At 31.2% G+C, this 22,781-nt stretch overlaps 1 protein-coding gene across 21 annotated transcripts in view; it reads right to left on the bottom strand.

Moving 5' to 3' along the window:
• The window catches only part of LOC127710370 (activated Cdc42 kinase-like), a 136,599-nt gene that overhangs the window by 86,455 nt on the left and 27,363 nt on the right, over positions 1 to 22,781 (bottom strand). The window contains exons 1-2 of one of the 21 annotated variants that reach the window (XM_052216162.1): positions 22,615 to 22,660; positions 1,585 to 1,782 (exon numbers count right to left, since the gene is read on the bottom strand). The exons of 17 other annotated variants lie outside the window; for them this stretch is intronic. The gene's annotated coding sequence lies outside the window, so the exon portion shown is untranslated. Of the gene's footprint in view, positions 1 to 1,584; positions 1,783 to 22,217; positions 22,245 to 22,614; positions 22,661 to 22,781 lie in introns of those variants that run through there. 3 more of the 21 variants (XM_052216163.1, XM_052216160.1, XM_052216164.1) reach the window with 3 other exon arrangements.

The following is a 22,781-nucleotide window of genomic DNA, read 5'->3' as shown; positions in this document are numbered from 1 at the left end:
ATAAATTAATGATTAAATGATTATTAATAGAATGAGTCATCCTCCTTTTGAAACTCCTGCTACATATTTACAAAGCTTTGGTAAAGGTTTCTTTACAAGTATTGCCACTTCAAACTTCGAAGATTTCCAATGTATTTGTAATCAAAAGTTAGGACTGCATGAGTTACAATAACTAAGCTAATATAACATAAATTAACCTATAAAAATTTACTTATTCTGCAATCTAAACTGCATTCTGGTACCCTTATTATATTATTTATAAAGAGATAGCAGTCATACCAGTCATAATTATATGATGTAGCTACAGATGTTCAATGCATTCTCAACTAATGATACAGATATTTCATGTAAAACATCCATCCTGACATTGCTTCCTTCCAATCTCTGGTAATAACTGCATCTTCACATGCAACGGAATGCATTCTAATTGTGCTTCAAATCAACATTCTTATTATTACTGTTCATTGATTCCAGACAGTCTATTTTAAACTTACTAAACAATAAGGGTTTCACTCATTGTTGAAGGCTGTACCGTGACATCAGAATGCTTACATCTACATCATTTGGTCTCTGGAGGACAGTTGTCTCATTGGCAATCATAAATCATCTCCTTACTTTTATCTTTAGACAGTCCCCACCCTCCAATTTACCTATTTCTGTCTCAAAAGACAGACTTATGATGAAGAGAGCCAATGATTTCAACACAACTGGTACTATTAGACATGGAAAGACATTCAATCACAACATCAGATAAATTAAGAATGAATCATTGGTTGCATTTTCAAGTAACACATAGAAAACCTTTGCTTCAACAGGACTCACAGTGGAGGGGGTAAACATAGGTTCACAAGGCACTGACTTGTAATAGTTCAATCTCTGTCTTTAATAGTATTTTTTTTTATAGACAAGACACCTCTAGTGAAACAAGAATATGCTTACAACTGACAGGAACCCATGATTTCATTACAGATTAATGGTTTTACACTAGTAATTTTTGGGGCCCTTTATAGCTTGCTGTTCGGTGTGAGCCAATGCTCCGTGTTGAAGGCCGTATCTTGACCTATAATGGTTTACTTTTATAATTGTGACTTGGATGGAGAGTTGTCTCATTAGCACTCATACCACATCTTCCTATATCTATTGGAATTGAATTCATGGCACTCAATCTTTGGTTTTCTGTGTTATGTTTTGTTTGTCTTTGTATGGCATTACCTATAAAAATAAGAAGATGTGGTATGATTGCCAATGATAATTATACTCTCCACCAGAGACCAAATGACATAGAAATTAACAACTGTCCATCTATGGTTTCTGATGTCCCCTTTTGTCTCTTCTCTCTTTTTAAATTTTAGCAATATAAATTTACCACATCATGTCTTTCTGCTGTGTATAACCACAAACCAATTTACATGAAATCTTGAAGTCATATTATAATTGAAAGATTTGGTTGGACAATGTTGAATATTTTCAATCATGTTAAGGGTTATTTAATTTTCTTTTTTAACATCTTTCATGAAAATGGAATAAACAACAAGTTATAATACAATCTAAATACAAAGACTCAAATACATAGATCATATTTACCTTGAAGAAGAAATCAGAAGTTATATGTCCAACAGCAAAAAAAATGCAATCAATCGAAAATAATGTCTTACAACAGACTATGCCCTTTCCATCAACCCAAAAATTCAAAGGAAGTCAACTGCCACAGAAAAATTTGAGAAAGCCTGTTAACATCTGGTGAAGGAATCCTCCTGTACCATCACACTCAATCTTGTACCTCTACAATGACATAAAACTTAACAATAGTATAGTATGTAGATGTCTGTGATGTTTGGTGATATACATATGTATATATAGTTGTAAGTTCAAGCTAAATAGTCACTAAGTAGGGGATAGGTATGTATATATAATGGTCAAGGGATCATTACATTACATTGTCCTCAATGCTGTCATTTATTTTAGTCATTTCAATCTTTCTTGTCACATTTGTCCTGTATAGACCCATATAGATGATTTAACCTTTAGTCTCATATTAGATACCAAATGAAAAGCTTAAGATGGGGATTAAGTCTGTTATAGTGATGAAATTAAACAAAAATGTATACCAAACAATTAGCACAGCATTGAGTTACTTTCATTTGAATCCTCAACCTTTACGAAAACCATAGAATAAAAACACCATGTATATTATGAAAACAATGGAATAAACACCCAAATTAACAGATATACCTACCCATATGGTAGAGGACGTTAAATAAAAGTAATCTCTGTATAAAGTATTACTAGACAGCAACACTCATGAACTAATTGTGGGAGTATTTGATATAGCATATGCATTAATTGGTATCCTTAATGATTCACCAAATTTTGATCTATGTTAATTAGTCTTTTCACAGGTCACTGCTTGAAATAAATAATGAAATCCAAGGACAGAAGACAATTTTTTGCCAGAAAATAATCAAAATAAAGTCTCTGTTAGAATACTCAAAGAGACAATTTTTTTGCCAGAAAATAATCAAAATAAAGTCTCTGTTAGAGTACTCAAAGAGTTTGAGAAAACAATTATCTGTCTGCTTTTTAATAGTGTTTAATCATCCCTTTTCTTTCCATTCATACAATTTAATATTGGTCAGACTAGGTATTGGAGAAAACATTTAGAGTGTCCATACTTTCACTCGATCACAAAAACTGTTAGATCAGTACATACTGCCATATTTTTTTTTAAGACCACAAGAGAAAGTCTCAAACAGGTAGGCTTAGGTTATCTGTTCAGGGAAATGTCCACTGATGACAAAGATAACTTGGCCATGTAGATCTCTTAATAAAAGTGATGAATTTACTCAAATGAAAAAGTACATGACCAGACAATGACCTTACCTAACCTTGTCCATGTACAGTATACCTATAACAGTTTGTTTGAAGAATCTTACAACTATCTTTAATGGTAGGATAGTAAACAATGACAAAAAGATTATAATTTACATATTGAAGACAGAATTTAAAGATAGGTGTTTTATTACCTATTTTATTGCCAAGATGACAAGATCAGATTTAACTCTTCCTAATTTATATACTCTGTGTCCTTATTTAAACACATTATAAAGTTAAAAACAAGTGGCTTGTAAAAAGTCAGTCACTTGTATAAACAAATGGAGGTGTATTATTGTATAGAATGTCAAATAATTTTAGGAAAAGCTGCATGCAAAGATTGTTGTTTATACTGCTTGACCTTGACTTCTGATATTGTTAACTTCCATGAGTTCATAATAATCATCAAAATTATTACTGGCATGCCATGATATTCTGCTAACTTAATTTTTTTTCTAGCATTCCCTATTTAACCCTGCTTTTTTATGACCTTGAAATTTGACCTTTATGATTCACACTTAAAAGTTTCCACTGACAAAATTTTTCAGTTGTGGTACCCTCAAAATGTTCTGGACCAGGAGACTTTATCTTGTTCACTGAACAACTAAAGTCCAAATTGAAGTATTTTAAAAAGGAAATCCATCAATCTTCTAGGTCTTAGGATTATATGATATGTGGTTGGTCAAAAATGAAAAAAAAATCCCATTTTGAAACAGAAATATGTATATGCTCTTTCATGTTTCAGAAATATTCCAAATAACTTAAACACTGTAATCATACTAATACTTGATGCAGAAAGATGTTTTATCTTAACAAATTCCACCACTCTCTATCTTTATGACATAATTAAAATGACTTAAATGTCACAAAAACTCCAGAAATGTAAAATATGCAGAATGTTATGACCCAACCTCACTTTAATTTACTAGTCAAATTTAGAAATGTTCATACTTCAAATTTTATGAGTATTTAAAGGGGCACTAGCTATGAGATACATCAAAAATATAAAATACGATTTGTTTTGTTCAATCATAAATGAAAGTGAAATAGTGAAATAATAATTCACTTTTAGCAGCCAGTATGGTTCAATTTTGTCAAAATAAGCTAAGAAACATTGATGATGAATTATTCACTTGCAAGTGAATAATTCAACCTCATTGAATCTGTATTCATGTGAACTTCAATTTAACCCCTTAGCTAGAGATAGATAACGCATGAATCGTGCATGCTCAGTTATTTAAAGGAAAAGAATGTCAACATTGAAAGTGAAACAAAGGTAAATCATTCGATTGACTGATTCGATCCACAAAAATCATACTTATACAGGTAAAAACGATGATTAACATATATTTTTAATCTATAATATGAAATTAAACAGACCTAGAATATTCCAATTGCACGATTTCGCTTTTTATTTATATCTATATTTATGTTTATATCGCTTATATGGCCATCGGAGGTCATCGGGGGTCAACCTGATAGTTAATTAGATGGCCAGGCTAAAATACACACGAAACGAAGCTACATTTTTTCGAGCCAATGCCCTGTAAATTGATTATTTTAGACTTTTCATAATTTGGATAAATGTTTTACATTGTAATAAATCAAATATGAGAATTTGAGTCAAATCGGTGAACATGAATTTGACAGCTAGTGTCCCTTTAAGAATGAAATTCCCAATATAGTTTTTTCACATCCAAAATTAATCATTGTCAATACAATAATAAGTGAAATATTTTTGTAAAATATGATTTGCTGTTGCATTCTTCCATTACAAAAATCATTATTATTAAAATACAATATATAAAGAACTATGGAATACTTCTTCAACAAATATTATTCTTCATTCAAACTTAAATGCTCTCGTAACTATTTGTTTACATATATTATGGCATTAGAATTTTTTTTCTAAATGAAGAACATTTTATTTTACCAACAATGATAGTTTCCTGATCTATACTAATCATAATATGTCATAATTATTATTTGATAAAAAATTAGCTTGGAAAAAGAAGTTAATTTTCTACAAGGTATTTCTAAAGATGTATAAATTTTTCTAATACAGTTAAAAAATTCAATGTAACAATATAACAGTACATATTGTAGACAGCATACACAATTTCTGAAAATTTGACATTTTTTTAAATAAAAGTAATTTTTACCAAATTTGCTAGTTTTAAAGTAGTTTTGGAGTTATCTGTCAGTAATAATGTGCTTAGCTGTGAAACCGTAACTCTAATCATGGAAGTATTATATTGACAGGGTTCTAATGGTTCTTAGGATATTTTGCTGATGTCAGCACAAATCAGAAATAAGTACAGAACAAAACACCAGATCTGGATAAAACATTACTATTGTCTGTCCATTTGTATATCAATTAATATACAAATGGACAGACAATCAATTGGAATTAAGATATTCTAGGGTTCAATGTTCAATTTCTCCTTCCTTTTAGAATTCATTATATTTTACCTTCATTTGTATCCTTTCAATGGATTTATGAGACTGGATATTTTTTGTCATGGTATTGTCAGTTTGTCTTCGGACTTTTGATTTTGAATATATAACCCTTTGATATTTTCGGTCTATCTTTTTTTGAACGCTTTTTTTTTCATAGTAATATTTTTAAATGCATGAGGGCCATGGTAGAACAAATTTACTGATATTTTTTGTTTATTATGCGTTCCTTTATATGATATTATACATTTAGCTCGTACAAAAATTCAAATGTTTGAGTTCAAAAATCAATTTATATCTTGGGTAAAGTTTTACAGTGACAAATTCTAGGTTTAATATCGGGAATGTGCATGGACTTAAGTGCTGATGTAGTTTCCCCGTACACTAATAGTACAAAGGACTAAAATTGGAACTAATTTTTATACCTGCTTACAGAATCAGTTCAGATCGCATTAATCTTACTCATCTTCACAATAAACATTAACATCAATAAAAGAGTTAACAGAAATCATCATTTACAAATTTTATGTCATAGAAATCTCATGTCAAACTGCTATTAAGATATCAAATTTATAAAATAAAATGTTTATATTTGGTTAAAACAATCATAGAATATCTTAATGTCAACCGAGTTGTTTTTGAAGCCATTTCAAAATTCTGTCAATAAACTTTGAAAAAAGATGCTTTCTGTAATTCTGTCATGTTTATGGGACTCTTGATTTAAAAAAGAATTATTAACAGGACGAATAGGTGTTCGTGAGATTGATGGTTTGAGAATTTTTTATTTTAGTACTCTGTGGTTGTGAGTATGAACTCTGCAGATGGAAGGTGCATTCAACTCCAATCATAATTACTAGGACTGACAGTTTTAGTATTGAAGGTCTTGGTTCTCTCAGCATTCCAGTTACCTCCAACAATAAAAAGTAGCCGCCACGACATAACCAACAGTGATGAAAGTGGCGTTAAATGCAAACAATCAATCATAATTTTTATTCAACCGCAAAAAATTTTTGCAGTCGTATATTGGTATGACGTTGGCGTCGTCGTCGTCCGAAGACGCATTGGTTTTCGCACAATAACTTTAATTTAAGTGAATGGATCTCTATGAAATTTTACCATATGGTTCAATACCACAAAAGAAAGGTAGGGATTGATTTTGGGGGTTATGGTACCAACAGTTAAGGAATTAGCCAAAAAGGGGCCAAAAATAAGCATTTCAATACAGCATAGTGCGTTGCACAAAAGCAAAAAAATTGAATATAAATTCAAATCATATAACCAATTCTAAGTTCTTTGACTACAGTTTTTCGGTGTCAGAAACCTATTATGAGTCAAATATTTAATTAGAATCCAAATTCAGGCCTGTATCAAGTGCGAATATTGTGTCCATTTTCGCCCCAACTGTTCAGAGTTGGACCTCTGCGGTCGTATCCAGCTGCGCTCAGCGAAGCATTTTATTTATATATCTTTTTAACTATTTTATCTTTAAATGAACATAACAATATTCAAATGTCATGGCATTGACCATTGTAACTTTCCTTACTACAATGACAATAGCTTTTTCTCTGTGCACATACAGCTCTTATAATAAAATGACATTGTTCTGCAGTAATAGTAGTGAATCATTGAGTGCTATAAGGTTGTCATGAACTTTTATTGCTAGTACAAGGGATATTTCCCACTTAAGGAAAGATAATCCAGTGTTAATTGACTCTGTCAATAATCAACTTTTACAAAATCAATACAACAAATCACATACTAAACTGTAAGGCTCCCAGTCATCTTGATTCAAATGGAAAAAAAATGCAGGACAGTGCCAGAAATAGGAATTTACACGATTTTTTACACAACAAAAACTTAAATAAAACTGTCAATTATAATTATGGTTAGCATTATTCAGTCAAATAAGAGAAAATAATAAGCATTCAAATAATGTACAATAAATTCTTGTTTCTCTACAACATAGTTTTTTCTCACTTACTCTCATTTTAGAAGTATTGACTCATTTACTTCAACCTGTATGAGTCTTATATAACTCTTTATTTAAACATGTCAGGCCGTGAAAGATGCTTCAAAATGGTGGTGAAATAGTCTTTATTCTTTATAAAGTTAAATCAAAAACTAAAAGGTTAATAAGTTAATATTATTTTATAACGTGGATTTCAGTGGATTTGAATGATTGATTGTTGGTGCTTCTCAGGGTCCTCATTGGATCCGAAAGGTCTATCTACTGTATTTTGAATTTTTAGACAGAAAAGTGGAAGAATTGCCTCCCCTGACCTCCCTTCAACCCCCTGTTCCAGTTCCTACCTTTTGATCATTCAACCTAGTTGCAGAATCATATCTTTTATGGTCTTCGTGATATTTTTTTTTTTTTTTCATATTTGTAAACCATAGATCTATGGTACGCAAATGTAAAATAAATATCCCAAGGAACATTAGAGCATGAAAAAAATCACTAGTACAATAAGAGCTACAGTTTATCAACTACATCCAACCCCAATCTGACCCCTACCAAACTCACATCCTGATCTTTATTGTAAAATCAATACAACAACATGTGTTATTGACATCACTCATTAACAAAAATCATGTTTGAACTGTAATGTATTTTCAACATATTCCTCATAATTATATTTCACTTCTACAGAAAGGAAATGGCCATTATATACTGCCAATCTATTGATTTAGAAATTTTAAAGCAATAATCAAATTTAAGAAATCATTGTCGATCTTCATACGAAAGTGGATTTTCCTAAAACTAAACAACAAAAAACCCACGATTTGGAATATTCCAGTAAAAAGACCTAAAGCCACAAATTTAGAAAATCAATTTGACTTGCTGCTGTGCTGCTGCACTGTGACCCAGATCTCGATGCAAAAAACAGTGAAATACTATATTTTAATTTACTCAACTTACTTCAAAAGATCAATCATTAATCTTCAAAATAGATTGGTAATATCAATCTGCTAAAATTAAACTGATTCAAGGATGCAATATATTTCCAATGTTTAGATAATTTTTTATCAAACTTTTTTTTCAACTGCATAACTTCCCTAGTCTAAAAAGAATTTAAAATAACTATTAACATGCTTTCTTTTACACAAAATGTCAAAGGTAATTAAAATATATAGTTGCCAATCATATTTTTTGTGTATTACTGTAAATTCAGAAATTACTGAGTGCATTTTTTATTGTGACTTTAAAAGAATGGGCAAAAAAGCAAAATTAAAGATTGTAATTTTAGGAAAATCTGCATTCAAATATATGTACCGATATCAGATATCTGAATGCGAGTTCTTATTATTGCAAATCTCACCCAGTAAAGCATTATACGCATTTATGAAAACCTCGAAATAATTTCTGAATTCATTGAGCCTTTACTGATTATTATAATTGGGTTTGTGCTAATAAATATTAAGATAAGAAGATGTGGTATGATTGCCAATGAGACAACTCTCCACAAGAGACCAAATGACACAGAAATTAACAACTATAGGTCACCATATGGCCTTCAACGATGAGTAAAACCCATACCGCATAGTCAGCTATAAAAGGCCCAGAAATGACAAATGTAAAACAATTCAAGCGAGAAAGCTAATGGCCTGATTTATGTACAAAATAATGAACGAAAAACAAATATGATATACAGCAACAAACGACAACCACTGAATTACAGGCTCCTGACTTGGGACAGGCACATATGGAATGTGGCAGGGCTAAACTAGTTCAGAGGCGCGCCAACCCTCCCCTAACCTGGAACAGGGGTGTAACAGTACAACATAAGAACAAACTATAAAAATCAGTTGAAAAGGACTTAACTCGTCAGATCAATACAAAGCAGAAATACATCTAACAAAAACACAGAGTGGACGTGGCAGGGTACTTATACATCCCCACGACAAAAAGACACTATGTACAGATCTGAGAGTACTCGCAGTTACTGACAGCTAAGTTCAAAGCCAATAACAACTAATAAAAAAAATCATGCATCTAAGACTAAAATATCAATCAGTACACATCCAACATCCAATGGATTTAGTGTAAAGACATCATTAACAGTCAGAGAAAAACATGACCTTGTGCAATGCCAAGATCATAATAATAAATATTGTCTATATATATGTGGTATGATTGCCAATGAGACAACTATTCAATAGAGTTAAAATGTAGTGATAGTAAGCAATTATAGGCCATCTTATAGCCTTCAACAAAGAGAAAAGCCCATACCGTATAGTCAGCTATAAAAGGCCCACCATGAAAAATGTGAAATGAGTAAAATCGTCATATCAAATTCTTATTCAAATTTCTGAAACACAAGGAAATAAACAAACAAAACAATAAAGAATAGATAAGAAATACATACCAAACAGTTAAATGAAAAAACCAACCAAACCAATAATTCCCTGAGTCACTATCTACCAAAAAAAGTTTCACAATGTAAATCAGTAATAAAGATGTCCACCTACTTAAAAATCATTAGATCTCTATGGGAAAGGACAAGGATTTTAATGATCAATAACTTTCTGTTCTCTTCATTCTGACCACCACTTCTCCACAATCAATGACTATTTATATATCTGGTCACTTCATTCTGACAGCCTGACCAATACAATAAATGTCAAATTAATTTGCTTCACACTGGAATACATTAACTAGCAATAATATTTTCTTTAAGTATGACAGTATGCCTATTGATGTACTGAAGCCACCAATTGAGTGCTATACAATTTATTTCTGTAGATTCAATTAGCTTATCTGAAGGTTTCCTCAATTTCCAAAGTTGCTTGTTACAAAGTTTCATTAGCCACTGGAATATAAAGCTTCATATTTTGAAGATGTCATTGCACACAGTTGGGGGTTGATTTCTATGTATAAGTATCACATTAAACTTTAATAAGTACACAGGTGCTTAGGTGATACAGAGGGGACATTTAATGAATTTGTTGAGAGACAAACTATTTGGTTCAGAACATTTCCCATAAACTAATTTACTTCCTGGTGTGACAGTAATGATATATCCAACAATTATCTGGGTCGCATGAGGATTTGAGCTCAGGATTTTGACTTGAAACTATAAATTACGAAATTTTTGCAATGTTTTGTTATTGCGAAAATGCAAAAATAAAAACTCGCATTCTATTTTAAATTTTGATAGCATTAACTTACCCTTCACCAACAGTTTCAAATAATTCAAACTTGAAATAAAAGGGTGCTCCTTTTTTTCACATCTGAAACTATGAAAATGCAGATAAGCAAACTTGAGTTCTTGCATCAGATATAGAAAGCTTTAACTAAAAACTATCATTTTTGAAAAAGCATGTCAACAATTCTATAAAAATCTGTTAAAATTAATTTAACTTAATTCATGAAATGGACAGTAATGAGTGACCAATGGACTAATAATTAATAACAGACACATGCAGAAAGTGGACCAGGACCAAAATTGGTCAATAAGTTACATTTTGATGATAAATTCCAATAAGTAATGCAGTTAAACATTTAATATGCATTCTGTCAATATCCTATTTTTTTGTAACAACAAAATTTGACTATCTGTCACTGATGTTGGCGTCAAACAAAAATGCCAGTTGTGTAGGTGTACATACAATTATGATATTCCATCTGGGAAGAAGATAACTGTTACTATATTAATTACATCCCAAATTCCATACATGGTATTTTAGGGTTATCCAATATCGAAACCTTTAACCTTGACACATGTATGTACATTTATGATCAATAATATGAATTATAAATGAAAAATTTCGTAATAATGTTATACAATAAATATCTAAATATAAATCTTTCAGGTATAACATTTCTCCAAAGAAAGGAGATACAAAAAAAGAATTGGAAACAGGAATTACCTGTCCAAAATCAATACATTAAGGGGTTAAATGTATATTTAATGGAACTGTTTCATTAAGATTGACCTGAAAAGAACTTTCTTGTCTCAAACTCACCGCTTCATCTTGATTTCGGGAAGCATAAGTGAGAGGAGTTGTCATTCCGACCGTGCGAGGGCTTAATAGCCAGTCAAGGTTGTTAAAAACCCAAAACATCATCATCCTGAATTCCCGGAAAATAAATGCTGCATCCTGAATTTCCCCCCAAAATAAATAATTTTTTCCCCTATCTCAAAAAATTTATAACTAATTCCTGAGTCCCAATAAGTGCGAATCTTGAATTCCAGCAAATATATTGATTGTTATTTGCTTAGCATCCAGTGGCAAATATTTCAATCATGTTCAGGATGATCCAACAAAAATAAATGTACAGTCTAGATATTCTGAAAAAGGTCCTTCCTCCCCTCATATCAAACCCTCAAAATGAGAAAAAACATTTAAAAAAGTTAGCAATATTTTAACTTTTTCATCTTATATTAAATTACGTCTATTTGGTTTATTTAAAATTTATAATATTCATTACAATATAACTTGTCAAAGTGTAAGAAGGTTGTGATTATAAGGCATGTACTGTCATTAGTATTAATATGGTAGTTACAATGAAAATGACAATCATTTCCTAATACTACAATCAGTTACACAAAAGATAAATAGTTTGTTTTCTATCAATAAACTTGTTATAACCCCAAACTTCCTGTTAGATATTCAGGGCTTATTAATAATGCTGTCAAATTATACTCAAGATCATCAGAGTGGACACTTTCCAATAAAAATAATCAGTAAAACACAGGAAATAGAAAACAAGATCAAAATTCATAATCTATAATTTGTTACAATAAAAAAAATATCTACTATTGGATTTTTCCCAGTCACCTTTTTGAATGCTACAATGTAAATACTGAAGAAGGAGCTTTAATCATTTTCTTGTGAAGAAATGGTCAAAGCAAATGCATTAACCTCAAATTACCCAATTTCTACATTTTCTTTTGAAACATTTCAAATACTTCCCATTTTAACAAGACAGGAATGAGCTTGTTTACTTTATCTTCAAAAAGATCAAATTGTCCTTGGTTTAAGCTGTGCAACTTGAAATTGATACTTAAGGACTTGAAGCTTCTCCAAGACCAATCTACTTTTCCATGCAGCACTTTGTGATATATGATCGACATCATCCAATTTCAAAATCCTCGGAAATTGAGTACTTGTTAGAGGAAGGACGACACTCTGCACACGGCACGCAGATTTGTCTTATATTATCCATCGGTCGCGGTGGTATTGTGTCATTTATATCAAACTACTCGTGGTGTGGACATCACCGTTTATGACACCTGGACAAGCGAAATTTGTTGAATCAATTAAAAAAAACAAGTAATATACAGAAGGGCTGATCATGCAATATACATATACTTTGTTCATACATAATAAACAAATTTGTTAGTTATCTTTCGGCAATAAACATATTTATACCCAAACTGACTGTTTATTACCAAGGGCTAATTTTGACATCGATAATCACTGAATTCTCAATTTATTTAGTCGGTTTTAAAATTTTAATCGGGACAAAGTTTTGTAATATTGTACTAAATTTTAAATATTGCATTATTTCGTCATTTGTCAGTAAACAAAACAGAGATAACATTAGAGATAAGGCAATTAAGCAATCCAATACACAAATAATGCACGATTCAATTATAAAGGTTATTCATAAGACAAAATTTTCATTTTGTTTTTAAGATGATTAAAATACATAAGAGTTTATATACCTAAAATAACATAATTACTCGCGGATTTGACAAATATTTTTGATATTTTACTTACCGGAAATCATATTTTAGCGACTTATTACGAAGCAAGGGCTGGAGACTTAAGAAGCTTTAGAATGTTCGAATAGTGTTCTTTGATTGACATAAATTTGAATGATTTTCACGTGCTGACATTTGTAAAATTTACAAAAATCTGTGCCTCGGGATTTCGCAGAGATCAAATAAAATTTCCCGCCATTACAGTGCATTTCTTTATTGATAGAATTTACTTTAAAGATAAAAAAAAAATAAAGAAAATATTTCATATAAAGTGATCTTCTATCATTGATTTAAATCTTTTTATTTCAAAACTTTCTATATTTTCTGCGAGTGCAAGAGAGTATATTTGATATAAAAACATGAACAAATTGATCTTTTCCAGATTCAAAATTGTCGAGGGACGCTTAAATCGTACCATGTGACCTACAAAAATTTGCCCACAGCACCTAAGGCTGTCGCCCCTCCTCTGAGTACTTGTTATATCAAATATCTGAAACATTTGGTCAAAATGCAAAGAATATAAAATCTGCAGTATATATCTTACAGAACTACATAGTACATATCATGGTTTTGTTTGAATACTATTTTGACTTGCTTTTTTCATTTCTCTTGTGAGTGATACTTAACTTTATTACAGCAATAAACCTTTAAAAGATTTGGCCACTGCCCATGTTTTCAAAATCTTTAAATGCTCTTTGTTAGGTATTTGTTAAACAGTCTCAATATTGCAAATAAACAGCTGCGCCATGAGCGCATGATATGCCCGTCGTCTTGTGTGTGAATTTTTATGCAATAATCATAAATCGTTTTTGAGATACGGCGCGACATGTGATAAACCCCTCCCCCTTTTTTTACAAAATACTCAATAACTCAAAAATTAAATTTTGAATCATTACCAAAAAATATACAGATCTTAAGATTAATATAACTAAGAAGTGTGTAAAGTTTTAAGCAATAATCATAAATTGTTTTTGAGATACGACGCAACATGTGAAAAAAAACACACACCTGTTTTAGTTACTAAGTCCCGTAACTCAAAAAGTTTTAATCTTATTTTCACCAAAAAGTATACAGATCGATTGACCATCATAAGAAACAACTATGTTAAGTTTCATGAAATATGGATAAGTCGTTCTCAAGTTACGGTGCAACATGTTTACACCGGACAGACAGACGGACAGATGGACAGATGATATACCATAATATGTCTCGTCAAAATTTTGATGAGCGTATAAAAATAGCTTACTTTTTCTATATTCAAATAAACAGTCTTACACATTAATTTTCCAATCTGTCCAAGATTCAAGCAAAGAACTAGACCAATTGTATACTGCTATTTTACAATCCATGATGAAGGTATACATATAATCTATAAACAATAAGGATTTCAATAAATAACAAAAAAAAAATCAGCTGCTGTTGATTAAATCTAAATTAAACTGACCTGATTTGAACCAAAAGTAGCCAAACCGGTTCAGAGATGACTGATTTATTGTGTTAAAATAATTAAATAATTATAAGGATTAGTGAAAAGATTCCCAGGCGAAATGATCGAACAGAATTATTACTATTGTGCTCTACTTCTTGTAAAAAAACCTCAAAGATACCAAGTTATAATTTGCTATGCAAGACAAAGGTTTTGTCTACATATTAGACTCAATACTGGCACTATAATCAAAACAATTAGAAGACCTAATCAAATACCAAGTTTAGGAGCACTATAAATAAACAGCTGCACCATGACCCCATGATATGCCCGTCGTCTTGTGTGTGAATTTTTATGCAATAAGCATAAATAGTTTCTGACATACGGCGTGACATGCAAACCCCCCCCCTTTTTTTTTACAAAAAACTCAATATCTCTAAAATAAAATTTTGAATCAAAACCAAAAAGTATACAGATCTTTAGATTAATATAACTAAGAAGTGTGTAAAATTTTAAGCAATAATCATAAATCGTTTTTGAGATACCGCGCGACATGTGAAAACCCCCCTTTAAAAAAAAAATCAATATCTCAAAAATATAATTTTGAATCAAAACCAAAAAGTATACAGATCTTTAGATTAATATAACTAAGAAGTGTGTAAAATTTTAAGCAATAACCATAAATCGTTTTTGAGATACGGCACGACATGTGAAAAACCCCTCCCCCTTTTTTTACAAAATACTCATTAACTCAAAAATAAAATTTTGAATCATCACCAAAAAGTATACAGATCTTAAGGTTAATATAACTAAGAAGTGTCTAAAGTTTTAAGCAATAATCATAAACTGTTTTTGAGATATGGCGCGACATGTGAAAAACCCCTCCCCCTTTTTTAACAAAATACTCAATATCTCTAAAATGAAATTTTGAATCATCACCAAAAAGTATACAGATCTTAAGATTAATATAACTAAGAAGTGTGTAAAGTTTTAAGTAATAATCATAAATTGTTTTTGAGATACTGCGCGACATGTGAAAAAAAACACACACCTGTTTTAGTTACTAAGTCCTGTAACTCAAAAAGTTTTAATCTTATTTTCACCAAAAAGTAAACAGATCGTTTGACCATCATAAGAAACAACTATGTTAAGTTTAATGAAATTTGGATAAGTCATTCTCAAGTTACGGTGCACATGTTTACGCCGGACAGACAGACGGACAGATGGACGGACAGAAACCAGACATTTGTATACCATAATATGTCCCATCAAAAATTGACAGGCGTATAAAAACTGAAAATTCTCAAAAGTTATTTCAAATACAGCTATGTGAATTTATGCCTGGGGTAAACAAACTTAAGGAGCTTTATGAATAGTTCAACGTTTTATATAAACAGTAAATTTTACAGAAATTGAACATATCAATGATATTTCATGTCAACACAAAAATGCTGACTACTGGACTTATAAAATGCTGAATTTAAATTGATTTTTATTTTAAAACTTTTGAGCTCTGAACTGCAGAACAGTTTTTTTTTTGGAATGCATTAAGTATAGCACTACAATTAAATGTGATACTTCTAATTTTTCCATTAACTCCCTGCAGCTATCATAAACACATAGTATATTATTAAAGGGATGCTTTATTGGATAACCATACCACATCCTCAAAGGTTAACCTCTTAATAGATCTGTTAAATAGTTAATCTGATACAATTCTGCACTCCAAAGTAGAAATTTGTTATTTCTAGTAAAGACTTGTGTTGTGCATAAGGCCAACAAGAAATATGAATTTGTTTTCCTCATTGCAGGAGGACATTTACAAACTTAAAGAGATCTGTTTCACTTATTCTGCTTACATGCAAAGGAGTAAATAATAGAAATAAGAAGATGTGGTATGAGTGCCAATGAGACAACTCTCCATCCAAGTTACAATATGTAAAAGTAAACAATTATAGGTCAAAGTACTGGCCTTCAACACGGAGCCTAGTATGCTTCCAATACCCATGTTAATTTTCATCAATAAATTTAAGGTCCCTAAGAGGCACATAAATTGCTTTGTATATAGCATCTGATTATCATGAAATGAGAACCATTTGTAGGACAATCTTTATCAATATAGACAACAGTGATGTTTTAGGATGTATTTTTAATGAAGTCTCCAACATATCATACAAGGACACTTTTGTTAAATATTTTGCCCTTTTGATTTCTAAAGATTTGGAAAAAGAAAAAAATTTGAATAAAGAATTGCAGGAAAACAATTTTTGTTTATGAAAAATGTCTTTACTTTTATGGTGATTACTTGAAATTGAACAAATGATACCGACCAGCATTTGTCACCATGGTCCACTCCCAGCATCACATTTCCATGCATGTTTAGTAAACCACATAATGTGCATCAAAACCCTAAATTAATTGACTGCTGTACCCCTATTTTTGACATTTTTACCTATCATATCTGTTTGTTTTGCTCACACATTGTTGTCAATATAATAGAATTCTATGCGACTGTCATACAAGTGAGACGTTAAGCTAGCTATAAAACCAGGTTTAATCCACCATTTTCTACATAGGGAAATGCCTGTACCTAGTCAGGAATCGTTTGTTTCCCATTCGTTTGATGTGTTTGAGCTCTTGATTTTGCCTTTTAATAAAGGACTTTCCATTTTGAATTTCCCTTGGAGTTTGGTATTTTTGTTATTTTACTCTTTGCATATATCTTTAAAAGTTCACAGCACAATATTTGTATTAAGTTTCAAGTTGATATTACTACAATGCAAGGTTGTCTACCCTAAATCAAATCCTTTTACCCAATAAGGGAGAGACTAATGTAGATACACAGACCAGAAAACATAATGCCCCCTACTAACAGAGGCAAGACATAAAAAAAAAGAAACACACATATTTATCTCTTTGGCCTAACTTATTCAACATGAATGCAATCAAATCATCTTAGAAACACTTCTTTGCAGGTGTGATACCACCATTGATTTTTCCCTATTAGTCTTTGTTAAATTTGCACTTTTCAAAAAATTATGCAGAATTTATCTTTGTTTCAAATAAAGAAATACTTGGCATGAGTAAAGTTTTATCCTGTCCAGTACTATAGACAACATTTCACATAACATTTCATTGCATATAAGAAAATAACCATCACTGGAAGTTAACCAATCAAATTTTTACCCCTTTTTTTCCTGTGTACATTTAGCTTTAGTAACCATGTAACCTCAAGTTTCCAAAATATTCCATAGAAACACCAAATAAAAAAATAATGGTGCTTTGAAACACCCGAGATATATGTTTATGACTCAGAAATTTTTTACTGCAATGAAATGTAGGATTTATTTTCTACAACTGTCAAAGTCAAGGGAATGTTGTTTTTTTTTACCCTTTTTCGTATGCAACCGGATGTGACGTACAATGATTTGGTGGTATTACACCTGCACTAGAAGGAAGAAAATTAGCTAATTTTCAAATCTTAAATACCCTGTTCACTTTTTCTTATTAAAAATAATTCTGAAATTAGTTAATTTTCTGTACTAAGAATACTAATAACTCTCCTGAGAATGCAGTTTGGTTTAAATATAGCTCTAGTGATGTTTTACAAAAAACAATCTTTGACTTTAAGTTTATATACCTATGGCTAAGGTAAAAATTATGTTCCACAGTAATGGTCATATTGGATGATGTGCAAGGTTTGACATTACAACAAAATCAACATTACTGCCAAAATAAGTACAAAGAGGACATTTGAATTGTCTTTTTTGAAAATAAACTTTATTTAAAACTTTGATTTAAAGTAATAGTTTGCATTTTATAGGACGAATGACATGATTTTCCATCATTACTCTAAAAGAGTACCAAAGGAGTAATTTCCTCATTTCAAATGAACCCAATGGGCATTATAATATCAATATTGGGAAAAAATACTTTATTTCTGAAAATATTCTAGAAACCAGTACAATAATATAAGACTTCAATTAACAATATATATTGGCAATAAAGTCATTGTTGAGCATAAAATCAGAAAAGGTATCAATTTTACTTGAAGTGTGTCTTAAAATCTGCAAAAATTTATGGAAATATTCATTTAAATAACCTAAGTCATAAAATGATTTCCACATGGCAGATAAAATCTAAGTTTAAATATGTTATACAAAAGAACAGTTGAATACTATGATTCTTAAACATATTATGTCATATATGTATGCAATTTAGTGGAAGTAATCCAAGAATTCCATCAGTTACATGTGCATATATACAATAGACTGTAAGAAAGCATCACATCTATGTCTACACTGATCAAGTTATTACAAGTTTGCTCTTTGTAATTGAAAGCAATTTTATATACAGTATCATCCAGATATTTTTTTATTTATCAACTGCAATAGCAATTTAAATAGGTGAAGTGCTGTTTCTAGATTAATATTCATTTGACATTGACACTTATGGTTTTTATTCGTACATATATCATGTATATATTTCTTATAAAACATGAATATGTCCATAGTACAGGGATGCCCCACTCGCACTATCATTTTCTATGTTCAGTGCACCGTGAAATTGGGGTCAAAACTCTAATTTGGCATTAAAATTAGAAAGATCATATCACAGGGAACATGTGTACTAAGTTTCAAGTTGATTGGACTTCAACTTCATCAAAAGCTACCTTGACCAAAAACTTTAACCTGAAGTGGGACAGATGGACGGAGGGACGAACGGACAGACGAACGAACGGACGCACAGACCAGAAAACATAATGCCCCTACTACTATTGTAGGTGGGGCATAAAAAAAAACTTTTTTTTTTCATTGAACTATTGTGGGGTCATTTCTGGTCAGATTTTAATCAATTAGGTACCACAAAAAGGTTTATTTGTTCATTTGGTTATAGTTTTCTCGTGATGTAAACACAAGTGTAGCAGTGCTTCTTTTGACCTATTAGATCTATATAACCACCCTCCATTTAGCTGTGATAGTGGAGTATAGACCTTAAGCTCAGTTGGTAGAGTGGTGGCTTACTGTGCCATGCATGGTCCCAGGTTCTGAGCTGGCTGTTTCAGTAATAATTTTGGGAGTCCAAGCATGCTCACTGGTTACAATTGGCCTCCAACTAAAAAACCAACATGGTTTAGTTTAGCTGGTCTTAATTTTGAATATCATCATTATGGTATCATGTCCCTTGATATGGGGGAAGTGAAGGCAGTGCTTCCCTTGACCTATTAGATATATTGACACCCTCCTTTAGCTGTGCTACTAGAATACACCTTTAGCTAAGTTGGCCGAGAATTGGCTTACTGTGCCAGGAGTCGCAGGTTTGAAACCTGGTGGAAAAATGGTAATTTTGGGAGTCAAATCATGCTCTCCAATAGACCACTTTCGAGTTTGTTGCATTTCTATTGTTTCAGGGAACTTCATTCTTGCGTTAAGGGGCATTGTCAATTTATCAAATTGAATTCTTATGACTGATAATCAGCACTGCTGTCATTAGGGAATTGTGATTAAGTACCTACGAAACAAACATTATTTTTAGTTTATCCTGCATAATGACGATCACGAAGACACTTGATGAACTTTAATAGTGCAGGGATACAGGTGAACCCCTCTATCTGGTAAATGATGTCATAAAGGTGTGCATAATTGACGAACTTTCCAAAGTGGTCTTTTACATGAATAAATCATGTGTGTCAGTAGTTGTAGTATGTCATATAGTCATGTTTTTTGTTACTTAGAGAATTTGGTGTTTTAATGGCAGATCTTTGATTGTTTCTGTTTTATCTAATCACAACTTTTATAGACTTGGACGGTTTAGAGCTTGACATAATGTTTTATAGACTTGGACGATTTAGAGCTTGACATAATGTTTTATAGACTTGGACGGTTTAGAGCTTTGACATAATGTTTAATAGACTTGGACGGTTTAGAGCTTGACATAATGTTTTAAAGACTTGGACGGTTTAGAGCTTGACATAATGTTTCATAGACTTGGACGATTTAGAGCTCGACATAATGTTTTATAGATTTAGAGCTTGACACAATGTTTTATAGACTTGGACGATTTAGAGCTTGACATAATGTTTTATAGACATGGACGAATTAGAGCTTGACATAATGTTTTATAGACTTGGACGATTTAGAGCTTGACATAATGTTTTATAGACTTGGACGATTTAGAGCTTGACATAATGTTTTATAGACTTGGACGATTTAGAGCTTGACATAATGTTTTAAAGACTTGGACAATTTAGAGCTCGACATAATGTTTTGTAGACTTGGACGATTTAGAGCTCGACATTATGTTTTATAGACTTGGACCATTTAGAGCTCGACATAATTTTTTATAGACTTGGACGATTTAGAGCTCGACATAATGTTTTATAGACTAGGACGACTTAGAGCTCGACATAATGTTTTATAGATTTAGAACTTGACACAATGTTATATAGACTTGGACGATTTAGAGCTTGACATAATGTTTTATAGACTTGGACGATTTAGAGCTTGACATAATGTTTTATAGACTTGGACCATTTAGAGCTTGACATAATGTTTTATAGACTTGGACGATTTAGAGCTTGACATAATGTTTTATAGACTTGGACAATTTAGAGCTCGACATAATGTTTTATAGACTTGGACGATTTAGAGCTCGACATTATGTTTTATAGACTTGGACGATTTAGAGCTCGACATAATTTTTTATAGACTTGGACGATTTAGAGCTTGACATAATGTTTTATAGACTAGGACGATTTAGAGCTCGACATAATGTTTTATAGATTTAGAGCTTGACACAATGTTTTATAGACTTGGACGATTTAGAGCTTGACATAATGTTTTATAGACTTGGGCGATTTAGAGCTTGACATAATGTTTTATAGACTTGGACGATTTAGAGCTTGACATAATGTTTTATAGACTTGGACGATTTAGAGCTTGACATAATGTTTTATAGACTTGGACGATTTAGAGCTTGACATGGACACCTATCTGTTGTTGAATTTTGTATGTTGCCCTCTAGATATCATTTTGGTTATGTTTGTTGTTTGGTTACTGTGTCATTGGTATATATATATATATCTCCTTTTTTCAATATAAGATATTTCTAACAGGAAATTTTATATATATATATTGATATTTCAACTAAATTAAATTGTAAATAATCATAATGTGTATACTTCCTAAGGAGGAAGCTAAACCTATGGGAAAACAAAATTATGGCCAAATAAACTTCAAGCAATTCTGAATCTTTCAATGAAAATCATTAGCCTTCTGAATGCAAATTGCTGCTTTGGGACAAACATACAATCATGCATGTCTGGAGGTTGGTGTTACAACAACATATACACCATGAGAAAGGAACCCAAACATTACAAACAAACATGCCATTGGGTCTCTGGTGGAGAGTTCTTCATTGGCAATCATCCCACATCTTCTTATTTTTATATAAAAACAAATTAACAAGAGACGTCTTTAAGCTTTGTATCTATATTCAAATATTTTTTCTTAGTACAATCTACAGCTTTCATATAAAATTTGTCGTGATTAATCACTGCCATTCAATGTATGGAATTACCAGACACTCCTTTCAAATTGTTTTTAAACATATTGATTGACTTTAAATTAAAACAAAGCTAAATGGCACATAAATAGAACTGAATCTTTAAAATAACCATCTTTTGTGTTATAAGTGGCTTCTCTTCTTCAAAGATACAAACGTCCTTGAAAATCATCTCCCTTCAAACCTACCTGCGATATTCTTTCATTTCACAAAAATCGATCGATAAGAAAAGAATTTATTGAATAGGTTACGTAACTGTAAATACTCTTTTGCTATTTTAAGTATCAACTGGTTTTTCTGTACTGTAGTTCAAAAAAAATGTTTAAAATTTATCACTGTTAAAAAAATCTAAATATAGGAATGACAAATTAAATTATGGACTTGTTTCTGAACAAGTAATTAGATAAACAACATCAGTGTCCAGTTTACCTTTTGGAATCATTTTTTACAAATTTGGACAAAAATAGAATACAAGTAGCACTGAATACTTCCTTAAGTTTCCACCCTTTAGTTTATGCAGTATTTTCGATTGGTACTTAAACCTACAAAAGTATCGAATTGTAAAAAAAATTGAGAATTCCTTACCTAGATGCAGTAAAATTCATGATAATAAAAATGTGAAAAAATTTGTACATCTTCCTTAATTATGATTTGCAGTCCTTTACAATCAGGAAATGTCAATTTCCCACTTCAAAATATCTGAAAGATGACTTCCTATTTGAAACCAGTATTAACCACTTCAGTAAAATTTT

Source organism: Mytilus californianus, unplaced genomic scaffold (assembly GCF_021869535.1).
Source record: "Mytilus californianus isolate M0D057914Y unplaced genomic scaffold, xbMytCali1.0.p SCAF_75, whole genome shotgun sequence".
Classification (NCBI taxonomy): domain Eukaryota; kingdom Metazoa; phylum Mollusca; class Bivalvia; order Mytilida; family Mytilidae; genus Mytilus; species Mytilus californianus.
This window is presented reverse-complemented; position numbering and strand designations above follow the sequence as displayed.